The sequence below is a fragment of the Rhododendron vialii genome, chromosome 8a (assembly GCF_030253575.1).
Source record: "Rhododendron vialii isolate Sample 1 chromosome 8a, ASM3025357v1".
NCBI lineage: Eukaryota > Viridiplantae > Streptophyta > Magnoliopsida > Ericales > Ericaceae > Rhododendron > Rhododendron vialii.
In genome coordinates this window covers 26,974,311-26,992,612 of record NC_080564.1, presented here as the reverse complement: position 1 = coordinate 26,992,612, position 18,302 = coordinate 26,974,311, and the positions used below count along the sequence as shown (strand labels likewise).

General features: G+C 38.3%; 1 pseudogene; it reads left to right on the top strand.

The window, feature by feature from the left end:
* The first annotated feature begins 5,273 nt into the window (after positions 1-5,273).
* LOC131299128 (aminoaldehyde dehydrogenase 2, peroxisomal-like) lies at positions 5,274-16,661 on the top strand (annotated as a pseudogene).
* Positions 16,662-18,302: the final 1,641 nt, after the last annotated feature.

The following is an 18,302-nucleotide window of genomic DNA, read 5'->3' as shown; positions in this document are numbered from 1 at the left end:
TATCTGCCATTTTCTCATTAAAATCTGAAACTGTGTAAGCAGAAGCTGCTCCCCAAAACAAATCTATGTACTCTTTTTCTTTGTAGGTCTTGTTGAAATTGGCATACATATGCCTTAGACAAAATCTATGCTCCACGTTAAACATCAATCTTTTGAATGCTTCAATCAAACTGTGCAATCAATCTTTTCAATTAGCACATAAAATAAGGACAGAACAATATATTCCCGTAAAATTAACATCAATTTATGCAATTAATATCAAAGAACAATGAATAAGGTTACCTTCTGCTTGTCAAACATGAAACACCATCCCCTCTCCTCAGATCTTCCTATGATTTGTATCAAATTCTCTAAAAACCAACCCCAACTATCCTTTAGTTCTGCTTCAACAATGGCCATACACAGTGGGTACATTTGGTTGTTGGCATCCCTCCCCACTGCATGCATTAGTTGTCCATCAAAAGGGCCTTTAAGGAAGCATGCATCTAAACCAATGAAAGGTCTACATCCAGCAAGGAATCCCTTAGCCTTAGCATCAAAGCATATGAACATCCTTTGGAAAAACACAGTATAGCCCATCCTTTCCACCTTAAGAAGTGCAGTTGACCCTAGGTTTTTGTTGATCAAAATCTGACAATAATCTTTTATTCTCAAGTATTATTCTTCATGATTCCCCTGGATTTTGTCTAGAGCAACTCTCTTTGCCCTATAAACCTTCTTACGAGACACATCCAACATACACTCCCTCCTAACATCACTTTTTAGTGTCTTAACCTTTTTATTTGGTTCATCAGTCAAGTTCTCAATGTACTTGTCAGCTATCCACTTGGCTATTGCATATTTGTTAATGTATTTCCTGGTACAACAATGGTCAGCATTGATTTTCTTAATTTGGAATGATTTCTCACCATGCATTGGTAATGCATGTAACCTAAAACCACAATTCTCTTTGCAAATAACAGTTACCCTAGTAGATTCATTATTCAAGTAGGTGTATTCACACCCTTCCCTAATGTAAAACTCTTTAAGGAGAGCTCTGAAGACATGAACATTAAGGAAAATCATGCCCTCCAAAAACTTGGGATTCTTCATATCCTTGTCCATGTTAAACTCAACTAACTTGTGCTTGCTTATGTGGCCACCCTCATCACTCTCGTCCTCTTGATTTAAACACCCTTGGTCATCACTCTGATCACTAAGTTCTTCTTCCTCATTTCTAATCTTAATGGCAAGCATTTGTTCAACCTCCTCCTCATCTTCAGATGACTCATGAAAGCCACCAAAATTGTCATCATCACTCCCCTCATCACTCTCATCACCAATATCATCACCACATTTCCAATCTCTATCAGAATCATTATCTTTATCATCCTCCAGTGGACCAACTGGTATTACTCCTTCATCAGCTGGTATCTTATCAAGGTTAACTATGTCATCAAAGTCAACTAAGTCATCACCTTGCACAGTAGGGTCAGCCCTAGTCAAAGTAGATACTCCCTCCGTCCCAATTTACTTGTCCCAGTTCTATTTTAACCGGATAAAAAAATTAGTTATATCTTGAAATTGGTAATGAATTTTATATCCAATATGGATCTTGTTTGATAGATCTCGATTTGTTCTATAATACAATATTTTTAAAATCACCTAAAATATTATAAATTACAAGATATAATCAATTGAAAAGTGGCACGAACTCCAAAAAGTGACAAATAAATTGGGACGGAGGTAGTACCTCTTCACCACTAGTTTTGTTCTGCAACAACATTGGGTTATGGATATAAATATCAATCACTTTAGAGTCCTTGTGCATTGCAAACATGTCTAACATACTTTGGTCAGAGGTTAGACCCACCAACACATCATCCATAGTCTGATGTGGACCCTTTTGGTACATCTCATAGATATCTGAATCTAATTCCTTGACAACAGCCCTTAAATCAATGTATGACATCAGGTTGGGGTCAATGTCAAGTGGGGTCACATTCCCACCAACATACATCTTTTAGGGTCCCTCAGATATATACCCTCTATGGTAAAAGAGAAGTATTACTGTTAGAAATCCCATTTTAAATTGAAAGGTAAACAAAAAAAACATAAAACAAGGGTCAATAATTGCCTTTGTTCAGACAAAGACAGACAAGGGGGGACCAAATAAGATGAGTTTTGCATAATCGATGGGACCAGTAGCATACAAAAGCCATTAAAATGTCATACCAAAGGCAAAACAACAAAAGCCCTAATTTTTTTTCGTAACAAAGTCAAAACACCAAATTTTTTATTACGATATACATATAATACTACTTCCAAGAACCCTAATAATCCAATACATAATTCATAACATACTACTATATCATATACTATGTCAAAATATATCAACATTCGTGCCTTGTCTCACAGACATCTAGGATTTTTTTAGTACAAAACGTACCTTCAAACAAGGGTTTCACGTTCACCACGATCTACAATTCTTTCGTTGCCACAATCAAAGCATGCGTCTTCTTCAAGGGTTTCTATCGAATCACTACGCAGAGAAGATTAAAGTGACGAGTGGGAGATGAAGAGAGAGAGAGAATCGCCATGGGTGGAGTGTGTATCGTGTGAAGTGGGGAATGAGAGAGGAATCGTATTTCACCGTATAATATGATAAGGGTATATTCGTCAATTCATCCATTCCATTAACGGAGTTTGTCATTTTTTTGTTTTCAGTAATTGAGGGGGTCTTCATGGGCGTTTTTAAATGTGAGGGGGTGTTTACAAGAATTAGTGATAGTTGAGGGGTGTTTATGTACTTTCACCCTAAATTTTTGTTTGTACTCTCCGATTTTATTTTTTTGTTTTTTATTTTTGTCTTTTTACAGTTGAATTAAATCTTAAAAAACCTACACTTTAGTCAATTTGGTTTGGGTTTTTAGTTTAGGGGACATTACACGAAGACTCCATCATCTATAAATTTTGGATACAAACACCCTCTAACCTTTAAAAATGCCCAAGAGGCCCCCTCAAATACTAACCATTAACCAATCAGCACCCTTCTTGTCAAAAGACAGTTAAGATGAAGGGGTCAGCGTGGACAATTTTTTTATAGATAAAGGATAAAGGGGTGAGTGTGTGAGGGGTAAAATCGTTATTTCTTCCCATTCCACTAATAGAGTTAGCCCATTTTTTTTTCCATATAGATGAGGGGTCTGAATAGAAGATTAAACGTTAAGGGATTTCCTTGTCCAAAACGTATAAATGAGGGAGTCTCCGTGTGATTTCACCTTTAGTTTATCTCCTTAAGCAGAAGAATGAAGAAAGAAAACCAAAATGAAAAATCATATTGAATGAAAAGACACCTTAAAAACAAAATCACTTTAGAATAAAACAGTGGAACACACAAAACAGAACAGATGGTTGATAAGTAAATATAATAAGAGTCCTGCTACACACACAGCAAATCTATGTACAGATTGTGAATAGATTTCATTGTGGGGCCACCACAGGTCTCACAAAAATCATTCGAGCCGTTCATTAAATATAAAACATTTTTTCAAGGGTCCCCGTAAAAAATAAGCTCAATCCGATACCAATTGGTAGAAAAAAGTGTTAACATTACTAACAATTAATTATATATATACACATATGTATAAATTATGAGTAAACTTAGTTGAGTTTCAGTAGTTTGTTTCTTTTCTAGAATGATACAATCCTACTAGTGTTTAGATTCTTTTGAATCTGATTTCTGAAGTAGTCCTTTGGTAGTTTATGTAACAAGTACATTCTAGTTGTGTTAAACTTAATTTTGAGTGTAATCTTCTTCCCTTTTAGTATGAGATATATGCTTGACTTTTATTTTTGTTAAAATTCATGGACAAAACCGTAATTGATCCGCGAGTCACGGGTTGGATTGGAATCGGACCGTAGGACTTTTGATCCGAACACGAATTTCATTTTGTAAAAATCGTGACTAGCAGTTCGGTTCTCGAATTTCTAAAAATCGAAACCGAACCAAACTGCAAGCAGCATGCAAGAAAACAAGAAAGGCTAGGGAGAGGTTTGTGTTTTACTAGAACAATCATTCTACCACCACACATATTTATACACTCAATCACATACCCACACTCACAACAAAGATGGAGCCCACACACTGAACTCTTGTCTGCCCATTCATCTATTCAATTGTATTTGAGAAGCGTCGATAGCTTACTACTTGCTAAAAAATATCAAGTGCTTCGAATGAATTATCTTGCCGACATTGTGTATTCAGTCTATAATCGGTTACGTTTTTTTTGGACTTTGTGTGCGGAAAAATATCCCAAATTTACCGTTGACTTGAAAAATTATTTCGAGAATGACTACGGTGACAGGATCACAAGAAAATTTTTGGAGTATCGCGCTTAAGATTTTGAGGTAATATTAGGTTATCACAGGATTATTTAGCCATAACACCCTAGTTCGGTTTGTTTTGGTGGATTTATTCACCACACAATTGACCAGGGTTCAATTTAGGCCGAAATAAATTTTTGCCTTGTTTGGTTCCAAATTTGAAAAAAATTTCTAAACTTAAAAAACACTTATTACCCGTAGTTCCAATCATTACTCTCATTTCACTTCTCATTCGTTATCTTTATTTCTAATCATTATTCTCATTTCTCTCTCTATTTCTCACCACTAATTACCCATATTTTTAATTATTACCGTAACTTTTCTCTCCACTTATTATCCCAAAAATCAAATTAAAAAATTCTCAAAAACTCATCCAAACAAAACATTTGATTCTCAGGCTGGCTTCAAGAAAGTAATTTCTTGTCAATTTCCTAATCCTGACATAGATGACCTACTTTTGATCGAGAAGAGATTAGTTTGATTTGAGTATAAGCAGTTCCGGAAAAGTTTCTCCAAGTGCCGGATGGGTACCACGTCACCCAGCTGACGTGGCGCCCAAGCGGACACATCCAGCCATTTAAAAGTGTATTAAACGGTCCAGATTAAACACTCTCTTTCCTCTCACTCCCACACTCTTCTCTTCTCTTTTTCTCTCCAAATTCGAGCCGTTCAAAACCAAAATAGACGTCCAGATGCACTGAGCGGACACCACGTGATACTCGCTTGGCACTGAAAAATTTCTCTGACAAATTGGGCAGAGGATAGAAGATGCAAAGGAAGAAAGTCGAGGCGCGAAAATGATTCACTCAAAACACTAGTAGCAGGAGCAGTATAAAAAGGAAAGGAAACCCGATGAAGAAATCGCCTTTACAAAGTCATACTGAACATACGGGCTCAAACCTCAAAGAATGTCGATCGCGATACCATGTCGTCAGCTCTTCATCGATGGTAAATGGAGAGAGCCTGTCAAGAAGAAACGCATCCCCGTCATCAATCCCTCCACTTAGTCCACTGAACAGATTCTCTCTCTCTCTCTCCAAAATTGATACAGACGTGTATTTGTTTGGTTTATCATTCGACTATCAAAGTTACATTTCTCTCATTTTTCTCGCTTTCAGTCGGATCCTTACTTTATTCGGCTAGTAATAATCAGCTTTGCTGATAAAACTATGGTCTATTCATCCAGCCTTCGTCATGTTGATAAGAAAACTGAGGAAAATAACTAGGAAGATTTTTTTTAATTTTTTTTTATGCTCCCTGAGGCCATGGGGCGTTGCAGTGTTTTGAATTGTGGTGTATTGAACTGTGTGAGTAATCAGGGGATATTCCGGCTGCTACGGCAGAAGATGTTGAGGTTGCGGTAGATGCTGCCCGGAGAGCCCTTACTAGAAATAAGGGCAGGGATTGGGCATCAGCATCTGGGGCACATCGAGCAGAGTACTTGCGTGCTATTGCTGCCAAGGTACATATTATCGGCCCGTTTGGACGGAGGATTTGTTTTTGGTGGATATAGAATGATGGTGGATTTGAAGGTGGATATATAACGAGGGGTGATGTGTTAAGAATGGTAGATTTGTAATGAGGTGTTTAGATGATTTTTTTAAAAGGGAGATTTGAAGGATGGATATGATACGATAAAATGTAAAATGACTTAATTGCCCCACTTTGAATTTTTAATATTCAAAATTGGTTTATTTCATATTAATTAAAATAAATAGATATGTACCATTAATTTTAGAATAAAATAAAATAATTTCATTTTAGAATACAAAATGTTTAACCTTAATTTCATTTTAGAAAAAAAAATTTCCGACACAGGTTAGAAACAATATTAATTATCAAAAAAAATTAAACAAATGTAAGTGGGAAGTGAGGAAGAGTTATATATGTATATATACATAATTGGAACTATACATAACCCTCCCGTAACCCCATCCTCTGAAACCCACGGGTCATTCACCCAACCCCCACCCAACCCGATGCTCTGCAACCCTTTGTCTTCTCCGACCACCGCCGTTACCGCTGCCGCCGTCGATCATCTCCCCTCCGACCGTCGTCGATCATTCTCCACCAATCCTTCACTCCCCACCAACAATCATCAAGATTCAACCTTGAATCTCGGAGTTCCAGCCCTGGTTCACTCACGTCAGTCAAGCCCAGATCGAAATCTCCTCGTCTCTCTCTCAAATCTCAGTCAAAAAACTTTAATTCCACCACATATCCCTCTGAACCCACTTCGATTCTTCAAGTTCTAACCTTCAATTTGTGAGTTTAACCACAAATAATTATTGTTGGTCTGGTTTTCAGAAAACAAAACCAATCGTCTAAGAAAACAAAAACGAGGGCCACCTGGATCGACAAGGGGATTTGGAGGGGTAAAAACGTCTGAAACCCCCCGGATTTGTCAACGACAGGGTCAGACCAATTCTTCACAAATCCACCTCCAATTCTTCACAAATCCACCTGGAGGTGGATTTGAAGCCGCTACAGTGTTCAACTCCGGCTTCCTCAAAACTCAACCAAACACCGGATTTGAGTGGGATCAGGACTACAAATCTGGCCGCCTCACAAATCTGCCTTTTTCTCGGCCATCCAAACAGGGCGTATAAGTACGGTTGTGCTATTGTCCGCCAATGGGCGTAACTAAAGAACGAACTTTCTCGCTGACCGAGGCAAAACTGACAGGCCTTTGTCGCTCTGTCTTCTTTGTTCTCTTTCACCCTGCACTATTGTCTAATTAAAAACATTCATGCCACTTCCATTTGAAATGACAATTATACCCTTCACTATACTTCACCAAATTTTGCTTTCTATTTTAAAGAGAAAAAAGACAAAAGGCTAGTCTGAAGATCCCCGAGAAACCTTTTTACCTGATCGGTCCCCGAGTAATTTTTTGACACACTATGTTCACGCTTTTGATTAATTTATGCAGTATAATTTTTTTGGGTTTGTTCTATTCAATTTTTTTGTCATATGTTACTTTTACACGAAATTTTATGTGATTTGAGTTTGCCTCGATGAGAGAAATTGAAAAAAAAAAAAATTATGACTTTTGCCTAAATATTTTGGAAAACATCCAAAAAAAAGATCAAAAAATTACTTTTTGGATTTTTCCTTAGATATTTTTCAAAATACTTGTGTAAAAGTCATAATTTTTTACTTTTTCGATTCCTCCCGTCTAGACGAACCTATATCACAAAAAAGTGTGGCATAAAACTAACAAACGTAAAAAAAAAAATTTAACGGGGACAAAACCAAAAAGTTGTGATGCACAAGTTAATCACTAGCATGAACAAGTATCAAAAAGACTAGGATACAAAAATTACAGCTTTTCCTATGTCAAACAATTTTTTAACAAAAATTAACTCAATTGATTAACATCGATTAATCATAAGTGCTCCATTCAATTATTTATTTTTGAGGCAATGTAAAAATTCGGATCATCACAGGATCTCACACAAATAATTCGAACCATCAAATAATTTTTGAAAGTTATTCTTAAAAAATTAACTCAATTGATTAATTAATAGTGCTTCATTCAATTATTCGTTTTTCCAATTAGAATTAATGATCTTGGAATCTGAATAAATTTTGAACAAAAACTAAAAAAGTACTTAAGATTATCCAACAAATTCAATTGTCTAATTTTTTAAAATTAGAATTAGAAATATAAACTAAATAATTATGATTAAACAGATGATGCACAGAAGGCAACGTCGAATTCGAAGTGGGTCGTTGTTGGCAATGGATCTCCAAATGGAAAAATTAATCAATGCCGTTGGGCATCTCCACGTGCAGGGGTGGACCTAGATTGGGGCGCGGGAGCCCTGGTCCCGACTCTGAGTTTTAAATTTTTTTTATATACCTATTTTTGAATATTATCGATAATTATTCATATATAGGTAGGTACTTATAATTTAAATAATTTTGGTTTGATTTAATAAAAAATTAGTTATTTTACATTCTTATTTTTCAATTTCTTTCATAAATAAAAAAAATACACATGATTGTTGAAGTAGTCTAAGCAAAAAATAAAATTATTTATTTATTTTAATTGCATTAGGTTAAAATTATTTCAATTTACAAATTTAATGTATTGAAAACAAAAACTTTATGATATAATAAGTATATTCTGATAAAATATACATGTCTATTATGCCGAGTCCCCTTAGATCAAAATTCTAGCTTTATCACTGGCCACGTGGTGCCCTAAGCCTTCCAATTACACATTTTTGTAGGGTCTGAGATTGTGTATGGACCACATAACATGTGGTGAAAAAAGATTTGGAACACCGTCACGTGGTGCCCAAGGCAATAATCTGTCCTCCAACTGGTTTTGCTTGGTGTAAGGTTGCATGCCCCTAGAGGTGTCAAATGGGCCGTGCCGGCACAACACGACACGGGCACGGGGTAGCATGGCACGTCACAGGCACGGTATTGGCCTGACACGGCACGACACAGCACGATTGTAGTGGGCCCGGGGCACGACACGAGCACGGAAGTGGGCGGCACGGCACGGGCACGAAAGTTGGCCTGGCACGGCACGGCACAACACGGTCGTAGACGGGCACGACACGGGCACGGGCACGAAAAGTGGACAGGAACGACACGGCACGGCACGGTTCTAGCAAGGCACGGGCACAGGCACGAGCATGGGCACGAAAGGGCACGGCACGAGGCACGGGAAAAAAAATTAAATAAGCCAAATGGCTTTTTTTTTTTAAATTTTAAAAAATTAAACAATTTCTATTCCGTTAAAAATATTTGTTTACATTTTTTAAAGGTAAACAACTAAGACATTTAATTTTTTTTTAAAAACTATCAAATTTTATTTCGGTAAAAATATTTGTTTTGTTTTTGTTAGTAAAATTAAATAAGCTTTGGACCTTTGGTTTGCAAATTTAACATTACAATACAAGATAACAAGTAAAATTAAAAATATTTATCAAAATATTTATGGTGCAAGAGTAATTTAATATGAAACCAAATGTTAGGGCAGACTAAAACGACATGACTTAAAACGGCATGGCCCGGCCCGATTCGACACGACACGATTAAGTAAATGGGCCGGCACATCTTGACCAGATTGAAAACGGCATGGCACGACATGATTTAAGAACACGGGCCGGCACTACACGACACGATTTAAGAAAACGGACCGGCACGACATGACAAGATTGAAAATGGCACGACACGACACGATTTAAGAAAATGAGCTGGCACGACACGACACGATTTCAGAAACGAACCGGCACGATTGATACACGGCACGGCACGGCACGACACGATTTAAGTAAACGGGCCGGCACGGCACGGCATGAAGCACGGTTAGCACGAAGTTAAACGGGCCGTGCCGGCACTGCACGGCCCATTTGACACCTCTACATGCCCCATAATATTTTATTTACGGAGTATTTTTTTTTTTTGAAACGAAAATAGGCCCAGTACTATTTTATGCTAGAGGAAGGGGAGTAGGGGTTTGGGGTCATTTAAGTCCTAAAGATAGGCATTTCAGTATCACTTGACAGAGTGTATTGGTGGCTGATGACAAACAATGGAGAAGTATGCGCGTGTCAAACACTACCGTCTGCCCTTTAGGCTGATTTTAGCATTTGCCTTATAAGGATGCTATCGCTTTGAAAGTTGAAAAACCCTTCACTTTTGGGGCTGTCAAAATTACTTACCAAGTTTGATGCCTGCTTCAATGGAAGTGGGCTTCTCATTCTGTAACTTCTGTGTGCTGGAGTATTGAAATGTTCTTAGTACCTACTGGTCCCCCACATGCAGCATGATGGAGCAGAATAACTTTAGAGTTCAAATCATATGAATTAGAAGTTTTTTTTTTCCATTACAATCGAATTCTCGTTTCATGCCTATTTATCAAACAATAGAAAAGGAAGAGAAACAAGTAGGAATTGTGTTTAATGTGTCACCTGTTTTAAAGGGTTGGATGTGCATCTGCATGTCTTTTGACTGAGGTAGGTGATGTTCGAGTGGTTTAATTGAACCTTCAAGGCACAAGGGACCATGAACAGCTAAGGGCTTACCACACAGCTAGGACTGGTACACAAACCAAGCTACTCGGGTTTGAGTTCGTGTTTAACTCATTAAACCTCGTTCAAAATTTGTTTTTTACCAAAACAAATCTTGAACATTTTTTTGAAGCTCATTAAGTTTTCAAATCAAGTGATGCTTCATTTATATCTTTGGGCTTCGGAGATTTTAATTGAATTCATGTTACATGCCCTGAGAATTTGGTTTATCTCTTTTTATGCAGATAACACTCAGAAAATCTGAACTTGCAAAACTTGAAGCAATTGACTGTGGAAAACCCCTGGACGAAGCCGCATCGGATATAGTATGCCCACTAACAACATAGAATATATTTTCTTCACTAGGATGCACAAATGACATACATGCTTCTCCGTGCCATGCAGGATGATGTTGCTGGATGTTTTGAGTACTACGCAGACCTTGCTGAAGGCTTGGATGCAAAGCAAAAAGCTCCTGTTTCTCTTCCAATGGAGACATTCAAGTGTCATGTTCTAAAGGAACCGATTGGTGTTGTTGGCCTAATCACTCCATGGTAGTTGTTTCTTCTTCTGCTGATCATATGTGGTTCATATTCTTATCTAGTTTTTTCGCCCTATTTGATGAGTCCATAAGTCGATTTTAGGCTGGACAATTGCTTGTAAACATCGCTCTCTTTCTTTCTTTTGTAATAATTTAATTTGCTTGGTGGATTACTTAACTTATAATCTTTTCATTCTTATGCATGGTTTCCGGTTTTTTCTGTTTTGATGCTTAAGACTGCATGTTGTAGTCGTCGCTGGCTTCCTGCAGCTTGAGTAAGATGAAATAGAAGATGGTATTTATTTACATCCTTCTCCAATTTTCTTTGTGCTAATGCAGCATCATACTAGTATGATGGCCACATCAGGTTACCTTTGTTTTGACATCTGTAGCTACGCATGATATTCTTGCTTTTCTCCCTCTTTGACCAATGATGTAGAAAATGAGCATGTGTCAGAATGTTGCGTGTGAATGCTTAGGGGCCATAGGTGCTACCAACAGCATTATGTTTCTCAAATATATAAATTCCTTGGACGATAGGTGATTGGTAGTGGCTTTTCTTCATGGATTGCTTTGATGGTGCGCAAGGGATGGTATTTGTATCGATTTCTCTTTTGGTTACCAATGTAAAATGAACAAGGATTTCGGAGACTAAATAGCTAAATAATTGCTTGAATCTTTACTGAAGGAACTACCCTCTACTGATGGCTACTTGGAAAGTTGCTCCTGCGCTGGCTGCTGGATGTGCTGCAATCCTCAAGCCATCCTCCTGGTGTCCTTAATATTCTGACTGGATTAGGCCTAGAAGCTGGTGCTCCTCTGGCATCTCATCCTCATGTTGACAAGGTTCGGTTCTTACGTCCAGGATTTGAAATTGATATGCAACTAAGATAAGTTACTTGGTCCACAAACAAATGGTTCCTTGAATAAACAGTTGTGCAATTCGACAATTTTAAAAGCTTCTTATAGATAATTTTAAGTGCAATATAGTCATTCCTCACCTTGTCGCATAGGAGACACCCTTATGTGTGTTGGCAATTTACACTTTCAACCTGCTCTTCTTAGATTACCTCCAAATGATACTTGACAACTGCCTTATATAGTTAGTTCAAGGTGGGAATTTGAAAGCATCCATGACTTTGTGTTTTCAAAGGACGCATTGTCGGATTGTAGGAAAGTAGCGTACTCTTTATTGGACAGAGGAAAATTATTGATGCTGCAATTTTCTGGTTAAACATTGTCCATTGATATCTGTTTCCAATTGCTAAGGATTCCCCTCCAATCAGTCAATGTGTTGTTTTATGGTAGATTGCGTTCACTGGAAGCACAGCAACCGGAAGCAGGATCATGTCTGCTGCAGCCCAAATTGTGAAGGTACCATTCACACTTCACATCATCCTGTTATCATGCACATTATCAACTGAATGCTTTTATTCCACGATTTTCACATTGTTTTAGTAATCTTGTTTTCTTGGCAGCCAGTCACGCTTGAACTCGGTGGGAAAAGCCCCATTCTTGTGTTTGAGGATGTTGACCTGGATAAGGGTTAGTGCCTTCCATGTTTTGAAGCACTCGTTTCATCCAAGATTGTTAGTATTATAAATTAATGCCATGATTCAAACTTCAAAGTAAAACGAGTATTATCCTTGTTTGATAAAAACAAATCATACAAAAAAAAAAATCAATGCTAGTGACTGAAACCTGCATCATAGGAAAAGAGTAGATCTCCTTGTGGCGGTAGATATCAGTATTTTCACTGTTGTGATGGGTCATTGAAACAGCTGCTGAATGGACTAGTTTTGGCATCTTTTGGACAAATGGTCAGATCTGCAGTGCAACCTCTCGGCTTCTAGTGCAAGTACGTGCATGTTTTAGATATATGACTGCCTTACATTTATTTATCTGCAAGACGTGTACTAGGGCCGTGTCCTGCTGTGTGGATGCTAGTCTGTTATTTATTTGCATGGATACTTCATACTTGTATTCTGAAAAAATAATGTAGTTAAAAGTGTGTCAGCAGAAAAATAGTCCCATCCTCCTAAGGACCACCTTAACTTAATAAAATAAGGACCTCCATTTTCCGATAGAATTTCGATGATCCAAGCCGCTCAATGTGTTCAGAACGTGATTTTAAGGGTACCAGCGAGAAATCAACAAAAAAAATGACCGGAAAGGCTTCATCCGAGCAGTTTTTGTTTGTTTTTTATCGAACGGTTCAAATAAAAACTGCTCGGATGAAGCCCTTCCCGGTCATTTTTTTTGTTGATTCCGCATGGGCACTCTTAAAATCACGTTCTGAACACAATGAGCGGCTCGGATCATCGTAATTCGAACGGAAAATAGGAGAAATGGAGAGGTTCTTATTTTAACTAAAATAAGGACCTCTTCATTTGAAAATGACTGAGGAGAAAAATGCTTTATGCAATAGCACTTTTTTATGCACAACAGCACAAGGAGGCTATTTTTATAAATAAATAAAAGAGAGAGAGAGAGAGCACTTCAAATCGGGTGATATTAATTTTTCTGCTTCTAATCTCTCAATATAAGTTTTGATCTTGCTATTACCAGATTTACATCTCGTTAAACTATTCCAGGAAAGCATCGCAACAGAATTTTTGGACAGGCTTGTGAAATGGTGCAAGAACATTAAAATTTCGGACCCTATGGAAGAAGGTTGCACGCTTGGCCCTGTTGTTAGTGCAGGACAGGTAAAAAGCCTGATTTGACATTCTGCCATCTTTTTCTTGGAAAATGGTAGGATACAGAAATAGCTTAACTCTGAACTGTAGTCGGTGTTCGGCTATTTATCATATTAACTGTGAAAGCTTAGTTAATTAGCCCCGACATGTAACTTTTTAATATCCTGGGAATGGTACGGAGCCCTCGACTGATGTTCGGAAGAACCGGACCTATACTCGTCCAGAAAGAAGGATATAGGTTCCACTGGGAGTCAAGCTCCCAGGAGACTGCAAGAGGGGATAAGAGAGAATCTTATCTCATATATATTGGACTACAACTAATCCAGTAAGAGCCCTATAAAGTATATATTGGACTACAACTAATCCAGTGTGTGTTTTCTAAGGCATTGGTGTACCTCTGTATTGCCACCTCCTTCAGCCTTATGCTGACGAGGGTGTTTGGTTCTTCGCCCAACTCCTCCCTCAATTATTAGTCCACCTCTTGTGGTTCGAACCGATGACCTTCGATATGGAAATCATAGGCCTTGGCCAACCCAGTTGGTTGCCCCTGTTGGATGTTGATTCCTCTTGTAAGGAATTTTTCCCATGCAAGATATTCATCGCAACAGAGAATTTTTTCATCCTTCTCTAGTTTGGTATAGATTGCTCAATCTGGGGCATTCTATAACTGTTTATTCATCTCTCATCTTGATGGATATTCTACAATGGTAAAAAAAAAGAGCTATTCATGAGCTACTTTACTTTGATTCTTTCTCTATGCTTTTGGCATTTCCAGCCACATATTTTTACTGAAAAATCACCCTCTGGGAAGCCCATGCATAGTCGTCATAAACAAGTACCTCTAACTCACAGTCTCTTTATGCATAGTTTAGAGACAAAAAAAGGAATATCCTACACGAGACATGTTTACTAGCTTTTTCTGGCACCAAATACTTGCACCTGAATGAGTATCTTGAAAGTCATTTTGCTTTGGGGGGGGGGGGGGGTGGGTGGTGCGGCTTTCAGATACTGAGAAAAGAATGTAGTTTCTTGCATAGTGGCATTGGAAGGGTTTGGACTGCTTGAATGTAATGTTCCTCGATTTCATTAAGATACTAACTCGCTTGCATTTACATGGTGTAGCATGAGAAGGTAATGAAGTTCATCTCGACGGCCAAGAGTGAAGGTGCAACCATCTTGTGTGGTGGAGCTCGTCCTCAGGTAAAGTTCTTTTGTCAAGGTCTGAAATGCTTTTGTTTTTTGGATTTGTTTGGATGATTCACTTGCATCATTAATTAATGGCAGCATTTGAAGAAGGGATACTTTGTCGAGCCAACGATCATCACTGATGTAACAACCTCCATGCAAATTTGGAGAGAGGAAGTCTTTCGACCTGTTCTCTGTGTTAAAACATTTAGCACTGAAGATGAAGCCATTGAACTGGCAAATGACACCCAGTGAGTTACTCTCGAGTTTTCTCGTCTGATATGATATTGAGTAAAAGTTTACCTGATTCTTCTGGTTTCACAGGTATGGCCTGGGTGCTGCTGTGATATCGAAAGATCTTGACAGGTGTGAGCGGGTGACGAAGGTTCGTCTTATTTTTGTTCGTTGGAAAAAAACATGGACTCGATCTCAAATTGACTTAGGCCAGGTTTCCACTAAGTTTTTTGGTCAACAACTTATGTCATTTAAGCATCTTGTTCACACTAATCAACTAATTTTGCATTTTAGCAACTTGTTCATACCAACAACTTATTAGTTTAGTGGAAACAACTTGACATTTTTCAACAATTTTTCACTCACATACCCATCTACAATTTATTGGCTAGTGGAAACAACTTGACATTTTTTTCAACAACTTATTGGTTAGTGGAAACAACTAACGCTTGTCAACAACAACAAAATCTCCTTTAACTTTTTTCCTACCAAAAACGCCCCCTTAGAAACTACAGTTAGCTGGAGATCAACTAAACTGTGATTGGTTTTGATATTCCACAGGCTCTTCAGGCTGGCATCGTCTGGGTCAACTGCTCACAACCTTCTTTCTCTCAAGCTCCAAGGGGGGGCAATAAGCGCAGTGGTTTTGGGCGTGACTTAGGGGAATGGTAATGCAGAACATCTTTCTTATAATCTTGTTTCCAACAACTAGGAATCGATGGATCAAGTGTCAAATTTTCAATTTAAGTTTGGGAGGAACCAGGAGCACATGATGGCATGGGCAGAGCCTTGTCGAGGCTAGTGCACTCAATTGACCCCACTGGGTTGTAAGACTTTTGTAGGGTTAAACAAAACAGAAAAAGCCACAATTTTTAAAAAACCTGACTTTCGTCCTCTATTGTTTTGGAAACTATTATCCTTACCTATAGTTTTATTTTTTCTACAAATTTGCGGGATCTTATTTTTTCTCGTTTTCCCCTTTTTGGAAACTATTCTTTACTTTCAAATATAAAAATTCGATTGATACTTTGACGTACGGTTCTGCCTCCCTTGATGAAAATTATGGCTCTGCCCCTGCATTTAAGGCCTCAAGTTCCCTGGAAAAGATTGTCATGAGTAAATTACATGGCAATCTTTTCTCTCGGTAGAACAACTAAACACGGCCTGGTCTTTGAAACAAGTAACCTCTCGAAGAGGATAGATGAGTCCTACCTCGTTGGATGCCTATTGTAATGGGGCATCCGATGGATTTACCATATCCACAGAACTGGTTAATATTTTGTTCTATTCGTCTGCAGGGGACTTGAGAACTACTTGAGTGTGAAGCAGGTCACGCAGTACATCTCTGATGATCCGTGGGGGTGGTATCAGTCTCTGTCAAAGCCTTGAATACACCTCAAGAAGCCGAATTGAGATGTACAACATTTTCTGAAGGGCGAGTGTCCAAAACCCCGAAACGGCTTTAGGAAGTCAATCAAAAATAATATTTGAGTTATATCATGTAAATTAGCGAGGGTAGTTTGATTCCACCGTTTATCATGGTCTTGGATCTACTTGGTGGAACCTTAAAACTAGTTTTGGATTATCAGACTTTTTTTTTTTTTTGGGAAGTTGCGCATTTTATACCAACCAACACAAAACAAGGGGAGATCAACCCACTGTACAAAACCTTTACAAAGAAAACTCCTCACTACATTCTACCAAAAAAAAAGAACTACAAAAATTAAGTACCAAGAACTTCGGTTGAAATATTCCAGAGACTGCATAGTCTTTGGTTCTCAAGGGAGTGGGGAAATGCTCCCAAGTGCACACACGAAGTCTAACATTATCCTCAATACAAGCTAATACTGCATCAGTCCTTCTGCTTCTACCAGCAAAAACTCGAGAGTTCCTTTCCATCCATGGATGGTAGACCCAGCCGCCAAGACTAGCTTGAACAAAAAAGAATTGAAGCTCTTACCCTTACAATGATCATAACCCATTGAATTTTAGTATCCCAAACTTCCGGATTTCTCTGAATCTGGAATCTGTTAAGAATAATCTTCCAAATGCTGCTGGAATAGCTACATTCAGAGAAAAGGTGTTGCAACGTTTCATCCCTTTGAGAACACAACACACAACCTGGATCAATCGTCATCCCCCATCTACAAAGTCTCTCCTTTGTAGCTAACCTCTTCAAGCAAGCTAACTATAAAATGAACGACCACCTTGAAACACTTCTGGAAAACCACACTATTGAAGCCCACTGAACTGTCCCTCCTTTGTGCCTAAGTGCCTCCCAAGTATGCTTAGTATTGTATTGGCCAGTAGGGGAAATAACCCATATAACTTCATCTTCCCTAGCCCTTCGAGGTCAAATTGAACTAGGAATTGAATTTTGAATCTGTTGAATCAAGGAGGATCTTGGTCTTGGCCAATTCCATTCTCCATCCTGGATTACGGAGCTTACTTTTGCAGAAATAGATCTTCTAAGGTTAGCAAAGGCTCAATCACTTAGGAGCTTATATAAAGGACCATTGGGGTGCCAATTATCAAGCCATAAGAAAATCCCCTTTCCATCACCAATTAAGTGTTGAACAAAACTCTAGCATTGCACTCTCAATTTCAACAACTTCCTCATAGTCCATGAGCAATCCTGGATAATCAGACATTGCCTCAGACATTGCGTTATGTTTTCCGTGGAATAAGACTATGGCCTTTTAAACTGGTTTATGGAGCACAAGCCTTTTCTGGGATTAAAGAAGTTGTATTATTGCTGCAACCCTGAACTGCAAACCTTCATGTATTAAGTGTTCCTTATGTTTGCTAGTTTTCTTGTCTTCTTTCGTCTCCTATGAAACTTAAATTCCTAATAATTTTTCTATGTACCATTTAAAATCTTTCGATTGTTTTAGACGTCTGGCAGTTGGTGGCAATGCTACTGAGTTTGGTTTCTTGGTCTTTGACTTCATAGTATTTTTACGTATTGGTTTCTTGGCAATTAATGATGACTTTGTAGTTGTTTTTAAGTTCCATTTTCTCAAACCAACCTCGATGGTGGCAAGACGTGCATACGACGCTCTATTGTGCCTTGCAACCCTGCTGATTCGACTGTCACCCAACGGTCCTCACGGGCCCATGAGAGGTTAACATTGTTGCCTGGCAAAAGGTTCCATTATTTGAAAGAAGAGAGCCTTTCGGAGCAAAAATTTGACTACAATCACCCATAATCATATAACAGTTGCACAGGAGAACCATATATCCCTT